The sequence below is a fragment of the Felis catus genome, chromosome B3 (genome assembly GCF_018350175.1).
Source record: "Felis catus isolate Fca126 chromosome B3, F.catus_Fca126_mat1.0, whole genome shotgun sequence".
Lineage (NCBI taxonomy): Eukaryota > Metazoa > Chordata > Mammalia > Carnivora > Felidae > Felis > Felis catus.
The window spans coordinates 75,851,968-75,868,579 of NC_058373.1; the positions used below are offsets into that span (position 1 = coordinate 75,851,968).

Here is a 16,612-nt window from a genome sequence, read left to right on the forward strand (position 1 = left end):
GAAATCATCTCTGCCAGACAGATCCATGCATTAAACACATATATCTAGACATAGCTCCCTATCCACTGAAAGATCCCCAAACCACAGGGTTATCCCTCTCCTGTACCTTTGAGAGTTTCTATGTTCTGACTACCTTAAAAGGTAGTCTTGCTATTTTAGATCATTCTATTACCAGGATGTCTATTTAACTGCAATCTATTGGTGCTACTCTTTGCTAAAAGTCCCCCAAAGTGTGGTTATATCGTGACCCTCAATATCTGCAGTTTCAAGATTAATTTTTCAGGATATCACTTTGGACAATAAATGCTTTTTCGCCTCTCCAGGAACTTCCAACACCATATGCCAAGCCTGACTCATAAAAAAAAAGGACTTGTAACCTGAAGAATTAGTCTTTGAGAAAATATATTTTCACCTAAGGAAAAATATATATCTCAGTTCTACTAGTCCTTCAGCTCCTTATTTATTTGTACATCCCTGGAGCACCTAATACGTGTTTAATACATATGCATTGAATAAATAACTGAATACCGAGTTAGTCAATGAGTAAATATTTACTTGTATCTGGCTACCAACTAAATCTCATCCAGAAATGCTTAGAGAAAAAAAGTCTAGACATTATCTCACTGAACCCTGCCATTTATTATAATCTTGGGTAGAGAGGCATGGAAAAGGAAAACGACTTATCCAAGTTCCAGATCCAATTAGTGGCAGGGCAGAATATCGAAGTGAGATGTTCTGACTTTAAATCCAGGACCTTTGCCATTATAATACCCAGGCAATTCACGGTAAGTTCTTAAAGCGTGGCGTTGTCCAGATATATGTGTTTTTAAATAGAAAACACTTGTAGAGCGAAAAGTAGGTGAGATCAAAGCGAAGCTGTTAGAGCACAAAAGAGGCAACCCTTGAGCCTGAGGTTTGGGCCAGAGACTACCTAACTACCATCTTAGCCTTGTAAATGGTCAGGATGAGATGATCTGTTTGTACAGAAGGAGAGAGGTCTTCAACACCCTCCATCCTGCCCATAAGCTTCACCATTCAGGCCCAGACTGATTTGGGGGAGAACTTCCTAGGGGTGGCTAGGAAAACATCAACCACTTATTTATGGACAAGTTTGACCAAGCCGTAGAACTTTAGAGCAACTTTCAGAGGAGGAGAATGACCTTCTTACAGCACTCGCCTCAGATTTTTTACCTCACTCAGAGATGACCAGCTACTGGTTTCTAAGTTGTAAGAACGAATGCATGGAGACCAGAGAGCCAACCCCGCGGCAGCCTTTGAAGTGCTCTGGCTCACCCTCACAGTAGGGCAGTATCTCATGTTCCGTACCTGCCCCACCTCCCCTCAATTAAAACGTCTTCTCTGGGCCCATTACAGGTAAGCAGCTGAAGACTCTTTAATTTAGGTTATATGCAGCTGACTCACAATTCTCTATTTCAGGACTGGACCTCATTCTTATGCTGTAGCCCCATATGTAATATATACTAAGAGACATCTCAAGCTCAATCAGTCTAAAATGGAATACTTTTTATAACCTGCTCCAAGCCAGAAATCTGGGCTTCACCCTAGACACCTCCTTCGAGGTCATCAACCATAGCCAGTTTGTTACTAAGTCTCACTGATTTATTCCATCTCTATAGTATTTCTCCAATTTTGTCATCATCTCCCTACCTTGTCTTGATCGCCTGCTGTTTGTTCTGGTGCAACGTCTTTCTAGCCAGCATCCCTATGTCCAGTCTAGCCTCTCTCCGACCCACCTTCCACGCTGCAGTAAAACCTTTCTAAGGTGTAAGTCTGATCCAGGCACTGTCTGGCCTCCATGATGCTCTACCATTTTGGCAGGGCCGTTTGGCCCTTCCATGCCCTTCCATCCAGGCAGGATCTTTCATCATCCCACTCTTTGCAGGGCCTTCCATAAGTGACCTTCTGGAACCATCGTGGACCATTCCCTCTGGAACAAACTACATCATGTCCCACTCCTCGGGACTTACCTACTCCACACTGTTTCATGTCTGTCTTTCTATATATAGACTTCCCATTGCCTGGAATGACCACCTAAACTCTGCCTTTGTCTCCCCTTGCCTTAAGTAACACTTTCTCTGTTTTTCCTGATTCCTCTAGCAGTTTTCTCCTCTACTACACCTGGCTATTTCTTAGTTGCATTGCTTATTATGCTACACTGCAATTCTTGCTATTGGTTTCATTTCTTTCTTTTTTCCCAAAGACTAGCACAATGCTTCCTATTTGAATAATCATTTACATAATAATGGGTGGTTTAAGATTAACTTGTTACCATCTCAAACAATATGCATTAAGCTGCAAGGACTTCCTGAAATAAGGCTCTCCTCTGAAAGCTTGGAGTTGTCACCATGGTAAGGCAAAGAGGAAGTATTTTGAGCCTGGCAGTAGTTTGGGCACTACACAAGTTCTTATAGATCAGAGATTGTCCAAGAAACCCATTTCTCATATCCCCCTTACCTAGAAACCCTATACCAGAGGCCAGGATTCATGACCAATACATGCATTTGGTCAACGATGGCCAAGTCCCTGCCGTGGGTCTGCTGCTTTGCTTTGAAGCTGGTGGTACTGTGTCCCTTCCCTGCAAGGCCACGCATGGTGTGGAGCAGCGGGCCCACTCATCAGCTCCATTCCATGCATGGTTTAACTGCAAGGTATGTTGCCTGAGATTAACCAGGATCAGACATTGAACAAATGGAATGTCACCTACGGGCTGGCAAACCTGCAGAGGAGTCAGGCCATCAGCTAAACTTGAGTTCAGAATCCTCAAAAAGTGGACAGATTTGGTTTCAGGAATTGGTTTCAATGGCAGGCCTTTTGCATTTGACTATGAAGGGGTTTCCTCAGGGTATGGGTACTGGGATGAGTAAGACAAAATGCTCTTCTGAAAAGAGATCTGGTGCAAACCAGCTCTAGCTCTGGAAATTTTCTCTGCCCAATTATTGACCTGTTCCCCTCTTCCTTTTAAACTACCCAGGATGGATTAGTTGAATTTTTTTTTTTCACTTTGAATGAATTTGCATGAGCAGTGTGGAGAAATGATTTTCATCAATTATTTAAGAGAGGAAAAAAATGTTTCTGTCCTCTGACCCTTTTTGGAATTAATCATGCTGTGCTGGTGTGAGATCACCAAGTCTACTAACACCAACAGGCAACATGAGATTCAGCCATCTGATCCGTGATGAGGAAGGGTTATTTTGAATCCTAAACCAACCTTTTTATCTTCACCAAACTCCAGGAGGTTAGAAATCATATCTGTTTAACTGCTTTATTTATAGTAACCACAACGCTATGGGCAAATGAAACATTAAAAATTCATTTTGGAGATTATATCTTGTTTTCATCTTAGAGAACAAGAGCAAAAAAATATATATATCTTTTTCTAAAATACCTAACTTACTACTGGCTTAATAAGATCCACTATTTTTACACCAGCTCTAAATTAAGAAAAATGACAAGTCAAATTACAATTGCGTACGCTGCCCATGAAGTGTGCTGTAATGCCTCCAGAAAGCCTGTGATCTTACCTGCCAATATGGAGAAAATGATATGAGTATGAATCTCAAGTCTGAATAGTCTAGTTGTTGCTTGGATATTCTTTGTTCTTATATTCACCTTGGAAAACGGGAGCCTGATAAAAAAAAAAAAAAGACATTCCTCAAAGAATTTTCATCAGGCCTGCAATTTAGAAAATATTTTCAAGGCGATTGTCAGTACCACTGTTGATACGAGAAACGATTCTAAACCCATTCTCGGCCCATGCAGCGAAAGTGTGTCACCACCATTTGAGCCTGATCTGGAAGGATCATTTTAAATCGGATCCATTCTTTGTCATTGAAACAGTTGTACGAAGCTCTCTTTCTTTCTCCTCATCTGCTAAATGAGATCATCTTCACCCACTTAAGACATCTTGATGAAGTGTTATGGCTTTTAAGGAAATTTAAATATAGGAAATATATTTTTAAGAACACTCTGAGAATGATTTTATGTTTTCTACCTAAAGATGTAAAATGATATTTAATTTTAGATTTGCATTTCCTCCAAAGAGTATTCATTTCCCAAAATAATATTTGCTGCCTAGAGGGGTGAGGTTATGGATGATTTAGCCCCTTTGCATTCTAAACTCTGTGATACTTTGTTGTTTTTAGAATTAAAAATGAAAAGCAGCAGAGTATCTATTCAACACATATGTATTGGACATCTTTTCTAAGGTAGGCTCTGAAATAGTTATAATGAATAATGAGTGAGAGAGAACAGACCAGTGAGAATGACACGTATAGAATGTGGAAAGTACAAGAAGTATATAGACAGAGGGATATGCTGTGCTAAAGGAAGAAAAGACTAAGCAGTATTATTGCAAACCTCGAATGAATCATTTGTTCATGCAGCTCTGCCTTCAACACCATGGTGATTAAAAGAGTTAATTTTTCTCACAAGAAGAAACCATTTATTCCCAGCAAGAGTTAACCCGACTTCCCAGACCGACCTAACTCCTAGGACTGAATGTCAAGGAACCGTTCTCAACAGTGGACATTTCCTCCTCGAATAAACACAGCTGTTTAGTGTATCTAGCCTTTTGGTTCATGCTCATCTTTGTCTAACCCCCTTACAGGACAGGCACTGCAGCGCTGGGGCCAGAATATAACTTTCAGCTCTATCTGTGTTCTCATCTACCTTTCTGTTACTAAGCTTCAAAGAGAGGTCTAATTTAAGACCTACGGTGTGTTCAAACCTGTAGTTCCAGATAAGGATTCTCCCTCTTACATAATGCATTTTAAAATGAGAGCAAAAAGCCCACATCAGTGTTGGATTTCTACTGTTTAGTGTGGAATATTCTTGAAGACTTAAAATTGAAGAAGGAGCCCAGGGTTTGTGAGCTACGGTAATTAGTGCTGGTGGCAGTAAGGCTTGTAGCAGAGTTGATGAAAAGAAACCATAATTTCTGTTCAACTCCTGAGGGTCTCCTTTCTGAAGGGAGACTTGCTATGTTTCTTTTTAAAGCTTGGATCAAATAACTTAAGCAGACGCTGTGACAATACCATTTGCAGGAAAGGAACCTATGGTATGACTCACTCACCCACTAAAATGACGCCCTATACACCTACTTGTTCCTTGCCTTTACTTTCTGAGTCCTCTGAGTCAAAGCATTTGAAGATCAGTCCGCACGTCAAATCCCCGTGAAAACCTACTTGCAGACCGACATCGTTCCTATTCATCCTTGTCCATTTCCCCTTGTTCGGCATAGGCAGAGTTATTAACAATTTACTTATTAACAAGGTCTACATGCCTACATGCAACAACTCATTTTTCCCTCCAAGTTAACATAGGTAATGTGATATGCTTCATTGCTCCATCATCCCACTCCCTAGAGGCTGAAAGAAGTTTTCTGTACTCTCTGAGTCTTAGAAATCCTCCAGTTCATCCCAACTTTTCTGAGAGCATCTGCCACTGAAGAGGCAAACGTGCAGACTGAGATCAGCAAACGGTTTGTTGCAGCTTTTACGCTAAGATCCCAAATCACCTGATTTCATTTGCCTTTGAGAGTATTGGGAGAATTGTAAATTGAATGGAGGTGCATTACTTTTAAAGAATTAAATTGGGTACTCATATCATATCCAAATACCCCTGCAAATAATAAATATACTGCCTGCCACGTAGTAGGTTTGCTGAATGAATACTTGAACAAATTGCAGAACTAATGTCTGGGATTATCTGGCTGTACATTATTTCATTCAGAGAGGTTTTATTGAACATTGTGGCAGGCATAGATGCAGTGTGCTGTGCACCATGACCTTGAATCCATCATCCTGCCTCCAGACTGAAGAGTAGTTTGGTCATTTTAGATAGATGGAAATTTATATTGCAGACATACTTCATCTTGCAAAGTATGTCTGATTCTTAAAAAAGTATAAAAATGTCCCTTTATTTTGTGATTCTAGATGCATTTATAAATCAGAGAGAAACTAACTCCTTAAACTTATCCGAGAAAGTAGTTAAATCAACAATCCCATTTACATGAGGAGACGGAAGACCAAACATGTATTTTATCTAAGGCAAAGGGAGCAGTTACAGAATAACCCCCCACCCCTTTTTTGGGGGGTAGTTACAACATAACTACTTTTGCTCTCTCATCTCAATGTTAGACTATCCCTGTGAATCCTTTCCTCTTATTCATACTCTTCTAATTAATCAAACAACTCCGTACATTTGTCATGTATTACTTAGGAATATTATTGTAACTATAGGTTTTCAACGATTCCATTGGCCTGAAATGGGAATATACCTGCTTTTCCATAAATCTCTGGGAATTCTCTCCCGGAAAAAGTTCTAGATTTTAACCATTATTATTAGGAGTTTTTTTCCCCTTACACATTACTTGATTCTGAACACATTTCACTGTGTCTTTCAGCAGAGGTGAAAACTAATAGGAAACCATAATTTATTGAATGAAAACAGTTCATTTATCTGAGGACAATTAACTAACCCCTTTTTAGTATTCTATTTTTTCCAGTTAATTTATCTCAATTACCTTGCTTCTTTATGAGATAACTTGTTGATACATTTTTTGACCCTGAGTGAAGGCTTATTAAACAGGATTAATATATTAGCATTATTTCTCTTTACCAAATATTTCCACGATATTTTTTCCCATGAATATTAACAGAGAATGACAGAATAGGACATTCACTGCCTGGTATGTATCAGGAACATATCAGTTATGTCATCATATTTAACCCTCGCACTATCACTGTGAAAATTGCTTCTGGAAGCTTTAAAAATTGAAACATGCGAACAGTAGGGACCAGCAAGGTTCAATAGCTTGTCCAATGTCATGTCCTTAAAGAGAGGTAGGGACAAGGTACAAGTCCAAGTTTGACAATAACAAAGCCTATTATGTTTTCAACACAATGCTCTGACTCACAAGCAAATGAGCCAGATAAGAGCCTCTCTGGAGATGAGATTTGGAGTCTGGAAAGGTTAAAAGATACTTAGCAAAGGGCCACTTTCAAGCCCTGGAGAGCCAAGTGCCATTCCTGTGTTCTGGACTTGAGGTCTGCCTTGAGTATGTCCTTACAGTCCAACCCTCTATAGGGAATGATGCTTTCCCATCTGTGCATGGGAGCTTAGCACTCAGGAAAGATTCCAGATTGACATCTGGCAATTTAAAGTTCCCCTAGAGTTATATAGGATGAGAATCTGGCTTATATTTTCTTTTCCCTACATAGCAGCTCATAATGATTCGTCTGTCACTGGCTGTTAAAGTGGTTGGCAGGCCTGGTGTGTGCAGGAAGTCAGGGTGACAGAGCCAGGATGTCTCAGTGGTTAAGGATACGAGGAGAGGGACAGAGCACAGTCTCTGATTCCAGCTCCTGCTCTGGGCAGTCACTTAACTTCTCTCTGCCCAGCCCTCCCATCTGTAAAATGGAAACAGAGAATACTGATGAACTTCTCAGAGAAGCTATGAGGCAGAACCCATGCACGATTGACACGTCGTGTTTGGGATATAGAAAGGGTAATGGAAAAGTTGAAAGCCATTTCAGTGTGGGATCATTTGGTAAAAATGTGATTAAAATTTTTACTATTTGGCAATCCTGGTGCAGCAAACCTTTAATACAGAGTTGGCTGTTCTATGTAACCAGCCTTTTAGGAACTACTGAAGCAATCACTGCCCTGTGAAAATTGTGTGGGACGAGAATGGAAATACGTCAAATGAAAAACGTGTCTGAGGTCCTCCATCCCCCAGGCTTCTTGAGGTCATATTCTATGTCTTCTTCATGGTGTGCATGTCCCCTAGTATGTACTTGAGGACCTCGTACCAAGGAAACCATCAGTCATGAGTCAGTGATCATGATATAGTTCAAGGCCAAGAGAAGCCATGAGGAAAGATCCCTAGGACTTGACTTTAATTTTTAGGTAGACTGGCTAAGGCTCTGATTTTCCTTATGTTACTTGGGCCTATTTCTTAAGTGCCAAATTAGTCAGAGCTTCCGTATTTCTACTTTCCAGTTTCTCTGGGCTCTCTAGAGATGCTATTTGTTACACAGGTGTACATCCAATACAGACCTACCTCACCTTCGAACTCATCAAACGTGACCATCCATATGCCCATTTAAATCTGAGTGGAGTTCTCTTATATAGCTTTTTTTCTCCCATCCATGAGACTTTTACTGTTGGAAAGATGTGGTTTTTATGTACTTCAGACCCTCTTTTTTTTTTTTTTTTTTTTAAAGAGAAGTCATAGTAACAAGGGGAAAACATGTAAAAAAGCCCTGCTATGGCCCAGGAAGGTGTTATGCCAGTACTTTGCTATTGAGGGTGGTGAGGGGTAGACCACCGGCAAAGATCTGACCTGGAAGCTGTAGACAGTTCCACCCAGGCCTTCAGAATCAGAATCCTCATTCTAACAAGAGCCTCAGGTAATTTGTATGTAGATTAAGAGAAGCAGTGGTCTAGGACCCAGGTTTCAGGATAATTAGAAAAGGTCAAGACTATAGTTAAAGGCCAAGAACACTTGCAGCGAGCAGTTAGTATTGGGTTCCACTATAATTGGGGCATAGTCTCATATAGAAAAAAATGTCCATTCTCACTCTGCAAGAAATTGTGAGGAGCCAAAAAAGTAATGAGGCCTAATGACTGGGTCTTCCCTCCTCTGCAGTTATGAAGACCATCCCCCGCACCCCCGCGCCAACTCTGTTTCTGCTTCGATACTTGAAACTTTCTCCATCCATACCTGATGCTATTGTTCTCCCTTCCTTCCTGGGTAACTAAGAGGCCAGAGTGTCTCCCTAGCCTTCGACATACTCTTCTGTCTTACCTGCACCAAACTGACAATTCTCTGAAGAGCTGAGACTAGTTTTCTTTATAAATAACCCTGAGTCCTTTAGACTTGTCATAAGAGGAGGGAGAAAGAAGCAATGAAACTCCCTAACTAGCTTACTTTGGCTCCTGGATGCCAAGGCAGATGTTACAAATGGCACGACATGTCTGCTCAGGGCCTCAGTGTGGAAATTACTCAGCAGAGCAGACATGGGCCTTTCTGTTTTACTGCCAGTTATGAGCTTGTGAATAGCACACCACACTGCCCTGATTAGTGGATGCTTTCACTCCCTCCTCATAATCACAGGGACTGGAGCAGAATGATAAGAAGGGATTCCATGATACTGTTGGTGATGTAGGGCCGCCCTCTCTCGTCTCCTCCTTTGTTGTGCTCTTCTTAATGCAGACAACCCTTTGAAGTGCGATTTTTTGGTTTTGACCGACTCACCTGAGCCATCAGAAGCTACACATTTCCCTCATCACTGTCCTGACTGAGGCTTGAAAACACCCATGGGAGAGCTTCAATGTTAGTGCACAGCTGTTGGGTTATACCATTCGCTGCCTGCCTACCAGGAGATGCGGATTCTCCTATTGTACTGCAATGAATAATCACCTTAATTTTTATTAGAGGTTCATCGCCAGACCTTGCCTAACTTTTCTGAAAAGCCTGAGGGAATTTGTCAGTTGATTAAGAGTCCAGTTAGTATTGCTAAGGGATTGCTTCTGGGGAGTTCATCCAAGACTTCAACTCTGTCCTTTTCTCTTGTGAGTATGCAGGCAAGGGCGGATGAGCGAGCAAGAGAGGATGTCTGGGCTGGAGCTCATAGTGTTCAGGTGTGTATGACTCATTTCTTTGGATCCCAGTGGTATATAGTTCTGAGTCTCACCTTCCTTCACTTACTGAAGGGCAAAGAAGGAAAACAAGTGGCAAGTGGCTGCATTTAGGTTCTGATAAGAGGGCACAGATGTTGTTTGGTAATGGAAAATTTACTCAGGCCGTGTACGTATCGAGCTACCTCTTACAACAGTGTCAGACTAAATTTTTACGACACAAGCATCTATGTCACCTTAAACATACCCAGAGCACAAATGTGATCTTTTAATATGTAAATCTTTCTAAAAGCAAAAATCGTACTGGAGTTGTTTACAATGATGAAGACTTACTTTAAACCAGAGAAGATAATTGCTTTCATCTTGAATTGTTAACTCTGATCAATTGGTAGTGGTGCTTGGAGTCCTGTGTTGAGAAGAATATTGAAGCAACCTCAGGGCTCGATGGAAAAGAAAACCATGATAAATTACATAGAAGGAAATGGAAGCATTTGTACTACATGCTTTCTCTATACCATTCATACATATTCCACTATAATTTATTACTCTTCGGAAGGAAAAGAAAACCTCCAATAGCTCAGAGAGAGCTAGCTCTGATCAACTCATAGGTGCTTTCCTATGTTAAGATCTAGCATTTACTGGATAAACCAAAGCAGCTTGCCTGGATAAATGCGACCAGTGTGTCCTAACTATACTATACAGTTCAAACAGATTAGGGCATACCTAGTTTTAAGAATACTAGGTACTTTTGTTTTTTGTTCTTTTTTTCAATTTCTCTGGATTTGGTGTTACAGGGTTTGGGTTAAAGCTCAGGCTAAAACTGCAGGACTACGGGCCAGATCCTCAACTTCTCTGGGCTTTCGTTTCTTCCTCTGAAGGCTGATAGAAAGAGCACATGAGAAAAGATGTCCATAAAATCATGGTAGGAGTCATGAGAGGTAAATAGTCTCAAAGGACTTACAAAATGGGAAAGGGGGAAAACTAGGCTAGAGTTAGCATGAGTATAACATAGATACTGAATAAATAAGAGTTATATTTGATTCCTACTAGTCTCCTTATAAAACTGAAACACTTTAACATCAAAATACATGGGAAGGCAAACAATTTTACTTGTAGAATGAGTATCAAATACTTAAAAAGATTATAGGAATTTATGTGTGGGCTAGGTGACTCTAATAATGGGAACAGACACACATAAACATTACTCTCTAATATTTGTAAGTAAACTTGTGACTCTCTCGAGTCACACAGAGCTTGATATGGTATGTCTTTTCTTGCAATGTGTAGTGACATAGCCTCTCCTCTAGTTTGTAGTGAACAGACACATAAATGTGTCTGTATTTTTTACATGGCTGGATGAGTTGGCACCGACTGGGGTAAAGTAAAAGATCATCTGCAAAGCAGATAACTAGGAAAGCCATAGCAACGGATATGGTTAGGTTTACTTGACCAAACTAAGACAAAATGAAAATGGTGAGAATTTAAAAATGGGTGTTTATAAAACAGATATTTCCTGCATTAAGATAGCTAAACCCCAGGGGCGCCTGGGTGGCTCAGTCGGTTAAGCGTCCAGCTTCAGCTCAGGTCATGATCTCATGGTTCATGAGTTTGAGCCCCATGTCGGGCTCTGTGCTGACAACTCGGAGCCTGGAGCCTGCTTCATATTCTGTGTCTCCCTCTCTCTCTGGCCCTTCCCCTCTCAAGCTCGCTCTCTCTCTCTCTCTCTCTCTCTCTCTCTCTCTCTCTCTCTCAAAAATAAGTAAACATTAAAAAAAAAAAAAACAGGTAACTACACCCTAGCTATGGTTGGGAGAGGTTGGTAGTGTCTATCCAGGCAGCCATAAGCTTGATAACTTTCCATACAGTTTTCCTGCTGATGGATCATCTCAGATGTCCTGGGCTTCAGTCCCTGGCTGATTGATGCCTCTTCCCAATACATGCTTTCCTTATTTCCAGAAAAAGATCTGAAGGACAATTCTTTGCCACTTACCAACTTTGTGGCCTTGGACAAGTATCTTAAACTCCATGTGCCTCACATCCTTCACTCATAAAATGGAGGTAACAATAGTGTGTTATATTATGCTCACACTCTGGTGAAGTTTGAATGAAATACATATAAAACTGAAAAAAAAAACACGAAAATGTTAGCCACTGTATTCATGTTAACATCACCATGAACTTCAGCCTAAACACCTTCATTGATGAACACTTGATTGATCTTACACTGATGGTACAAAACCAATCATGGGGAACTTCCAGTTTTTTGTTCTACATGTAAGGAGCTTAAAAGTCCTGGGGCGCCTGGGTGGCGCAGTCGGTTAAGTGTCCGACTTCGGCCAGGTCACGATCTCGCGGTCCGTGAGTTCGAGCCCCGCGTCGGGCTCTGGGCTGATGGCTTGGAGCCTGGAGCCTGTTTCCGATTCTGTGTCTCCCTCTCTCTCTGCCCCTCCCCTGTTCATGCTCTGTCTCTCTCTGTCCCAAAAATAAATAAACGTTGAAAAAAAAAATTTTAAAAGTCCTTCTGACAACAAGAAAGAAGATGAACAGACTGAGATATCCACTTTTCTTGGATCCATAAGAGAGGTCAAGACACAGGCCCAAAGATTGAAGAGGTAGACAGGCGAATACAGGTTTTTATGGAGCAGAGAATCAACACAGAACCTGTAACAGGAAGCAGGGCCGGAGCAGGAACACCTGGATTGTAAGGACAAATTGCTGAAGTTCAGTGTGGATAAGTCAGACTTTAAAACTCCAGGGGCCCCAGTCATTAAGGGGCCTCTACTACTAAGTACCTCTATAGTTTTGTGTTTTACCACTAGAACCTTGACTAGGTTCCCATAGTAAATTTCAGAGGAAAATCCTCTCATGCTTCCAGCAGCAGGAGGGGGAAATGAGCCATTTTGGAACAGGCGAGGATTGTGTGCTTCTTAACAAGGCCTGCTGTCAAGGGATAGTTAAGTGGGGTCTACCTTGGATCTTGCCCAAGATCACAACTGACCTGGGGGAAGGGAAATACCCAACTCCAGCCAACTCTATCCATCCTGACTCCCCTAAATGGGGAGCGAAAATGAAACTAAGAAACCCTCACGAAATTCGCAGTTCAGAAGACAGTGCAAAAAATTAGCAACTTTATTAAAGTTCAACCTATAAATAGACATCTGTTTAAACCCACGATTATGTGCCAATGAATCTTTGGCAAAGGAGGAATAAATACACAATGGGAAAAAGTTTCTTCAATAAAAAAGTATTTGGAAAACTGGACAGCAACGTGCAATAGAATGAAACTGGACCACTTTCTTACACCACACATAAAAATAAGCTCAACATAGATTAAAGACCCAAATGTGAGACCTCAATCCACAAAAATCCTTGAAGAGGGGCAGATGGCTCAGTCAGTTAAGCATCAGACTTGGGCTGAGGTCATGATCTCACAGCTTGTATGTTCAAGCCCTGCATTGGGCTCTGTGCTGACAGCTCAGAGCCTGGAGCCTGCTTTGGATTCTCTCTCTCTCCCTCTCTCTCTCTCCCTCTCCCTCTCTCTCTCTCTCTCTCTCTCTCTCTCTCTCTCTCTCTTTCTCTCTTTCTCTCTCTCTGCCCCTCCCCTGCTTCACTCTGTGTGTGTGTCTCTCTCTCAGGAAATGAATAAACATTAAAAAATTTTAAAAAATTCCCTTAAGAGAGCACAGGCACTAATCAATCTGACATCAGCTGAAGCAACATTTTTCTAGACATGTCTTCTAAGGCAAGGGAAATAAAAGCAAAAATAAACTACTGAGACTACATCAAAATAAAAAGTTTCTGCACCATGAAGGAAACAATCAAGCTACAAGGCAACTACTGAATGGGAGAAGATATTTGCAAATGACATATCCAAAAAACATTAGTATCTAAAATATACAAAGAACTTACATAACTCAATGCTCAAAAAACAAATAATCCAATTAAAAAATGGGCAGAAGACATGAACAGACATTTCTCCAAAGAACACACACAGATGGCTGATAGACACATGAAAAAGATGCTCAATATCACGCATCCTCAATGAAATGTAAATCAAAACCATAATTAGATATCACCTCACACCTCTCAGGATGGCTAAAATCAAAAACACAATAAACAAGTGTTGGTGAGGATGTGGAGAAAAAAGGGACCCTTATGCACTGTTGGTGGTGGGAATGCAAATTGGTATAGCCACTGTGGAAAACAGTATGGGGTTTCCTCAAAAAATTAAACATAGGATTACCCTATGGATCCAGGAATTGCACCACTGGGTATTTACCAAAAAAAAAAAAAAAAATATATATATATATATATATATATGTATATATACACACACACACACACACACACACACACACATATATGCATATATATATATATATATATATATATATATATATATATATACAAAAAAAAAAAACCACTAATTCAAAGGGATACATGCGCCCTTATGTTTATTGCAGCATTATTTATAATAGCCAAACTATGGAAGCAGCACAAGTGTCCATCAAAAGAGAAATGGATAAAGAAAATATGGTACACATATATATCAATGGAATATTACTCAGCCAAAGAAAAGAATGAAATCTGGCCATTTTCAACAACATGGGTAGTGCTAGAGAGCATAATGCTAAGCAAAATAAGTCAGAGAAAAACAAATACCATATGATCTCACTCAAATGTGGAATTTAAGAAACAAAAGAAATGAACAAAGAAAAAAAAAGAGGTGGGCAAACCAAGAAAAAGACTCTTACCTAAACAGAATAAACTGATGGTTATCAGAGGGAAGGTGGGGGAAACAGGGGATAGGGATTAAAGAGTACACTTATCATGATGAAAAAAATAAAATAAAATGGAAAAAAAGAACACATATATTAAATACTTGTCATAAATGAGAAATATTTCAAAAAGTACATTTACTGCATACTAACATACAGTGATTGCCTCAAGGAAAAGCATGGGCATAATTTTTGCTTGAGTTGCAAGCTGAACTAGCCACCATATTCATGAAATACTTTTTTTTTTTTTTGCATTTCAAAGAATGACTGACACACTCCATGATTAGCAGACTTACCTATTTCGTACTCATTTTTCTTAAAATGAAATAAGTGAGTTTGTTTCTGCAAGAAAAAAATGACTAACAGTGTTTGTTGCAGGCTGTGAAGTTCTTGCTTTCACGTAAAATTACAATCGTAATGTTACAAATATACAATATTACCATATTATGATTGTGGAAGAAATTTTATCCACCGTCATGAACTTTGCATCTTCCCAACACAATGAGACTTTTCTGATAAGGCTAGTAAGTGAAATTAATAAGTGTAATATGATTGTTTGATGTTGTACAGTAAAAAGGTATCAACATTTGGAAGGTCTATATAACTAAAGAATGAGATTTTACAAATAAGAAATGCTTGCCATTACCAAATTATGCATGGGTAAAAGGTCCACACAAAGTGCAAATAGATTAATGGAGTTTAAGGTAACAGAGTACAAAAGGATTATTAACATAGTTTCAGATTTCACATTGCAACTAACCTTTAAGAACAGCCATTTGTGTTTCAGTGTACAAAGAGCAGAATCCACAAATACATGAAAAGGTTATAGAAACACTCTTCTCCTGTCCAATTACATGTTTCTTTCAGGTGAAATTTTCTTCAAATGTTTCAACAAAAGCAACATGTTCCATCAAATTGAATACAGTAGTGTGGGAATTCAAAGGTCTTCTGTTAAGCTAGACAGTGGGATGCGCAAAAATGAAAAACAAGGCCAATCTCACATTTTTTTTGTTTTGGAAAAATATTGATTTCCAAATTAATTCATCAACTGAATTCATTAATTGACTATATCCTATAATGGTTTATTATTGCTATTTTAGGTGAATTAGTAAATATCTTTAAAAATTTATCAGTACTCATTTCTGATTCAGCAAATAGTGATAGATATAGCTCACATGGACAAAAGTTCTTTGGTGTCCTCAATGATTTTTAAAAATAAAAAGGGCTCATGAGAGAAAGACATGGGAGAACGATTAGGCTATTTTCTAGGTTAATGTTTCTCAAAATGTATTCTTCAGCAGGCTTCTTAAACATCTGGATTTCTTTTTAAAACCTTAATTTCTCCAACCCAAGACTATTGGATCAGAATCACTGGATGGGGCCAGTAAATATGAATTTCAAATAAGCTCTGCTGGATGAATGTCATGTTAATAAAGTATGCCATCTTGTACTATCAATAGGAGAATGTGCATGCTTTCTGAGATACATCAATTAATTTAACAATAATCTCAGCTCATTGTGCGTATTCTTCTCCCCACATCTCTACTTTGTAATCCCACTTCTTTCCCCATAGGTAAATGGTAAATTTTATTTTATCATAGCTTGTATGCCAAAGCCTGCATTCATTCATTCATTCATTCATTCATTCATTCATTTTTAAGTAGACTTCATGCCCAGTGTAAAGCCCAACAGCAGAGACCAAATGATGGATGCTTAACCAACTGAGCCACCCAGATGTCCCGGAAAAAGCCTCCATTTAAAAATTGGATTCTAATCTTTTCTCCTTCACTCAAAGCACACCCTCAGTGTGCCCATATAAATGTCCCTGTGTCCATGAATACTCTCAGAAGTGACACTGTCTAGGACAAAAGGGGAAGACTTAAGAGGAACTGGTAACCAGGTCTTTAGAAAAATGTTTTTATTTTGAATAAACTGACCAAATTATTGACACTGCCCTGGGGGATGAATCTGGTCACTCAGAGTGAGAATATCTGAGTTTTTTTTTTTCTTTGAAACTTTTTTATTGTGGTAAAATATACAAAACAAAATTTACCATTTTAGCCATTTTCAACCATACGGTTACATCAAAGTGATTGGTATAAAGACCTCCCTCCCACGGTAAATGCATAGTTATCTCCTTTTTAGAAGTAAATAAGAATTCAATAAAATCT

The 16,612-nt window shown here is 39.5% G+C and overlaps 1 long non-coding RNA gene across 1 annotated transcript; it reads right to left on the bottom strand.

The window, feature by feature from the left end:
• Positions 1–3,053: 3,053 nt before the first annotated feature.
• LOC109501173 lies at positions 3,054–15,356 on the bottom strand. The gene is made up of 4 exons (XR_002743353.2): positions 15,202–15,356; positions 11,654–11,784; positions 9,997–10,103; positions 3,054–3,646 (listed from the first exon to the last, which is right to left on the bottom strand). It is a non-coding gene; the product is annotated as an uncharacterized LOC109501173 (long non-coding RNA).
• Between the last annotated feature and the right edge of the window lie 1,256 nt (positions 15,357–16,612).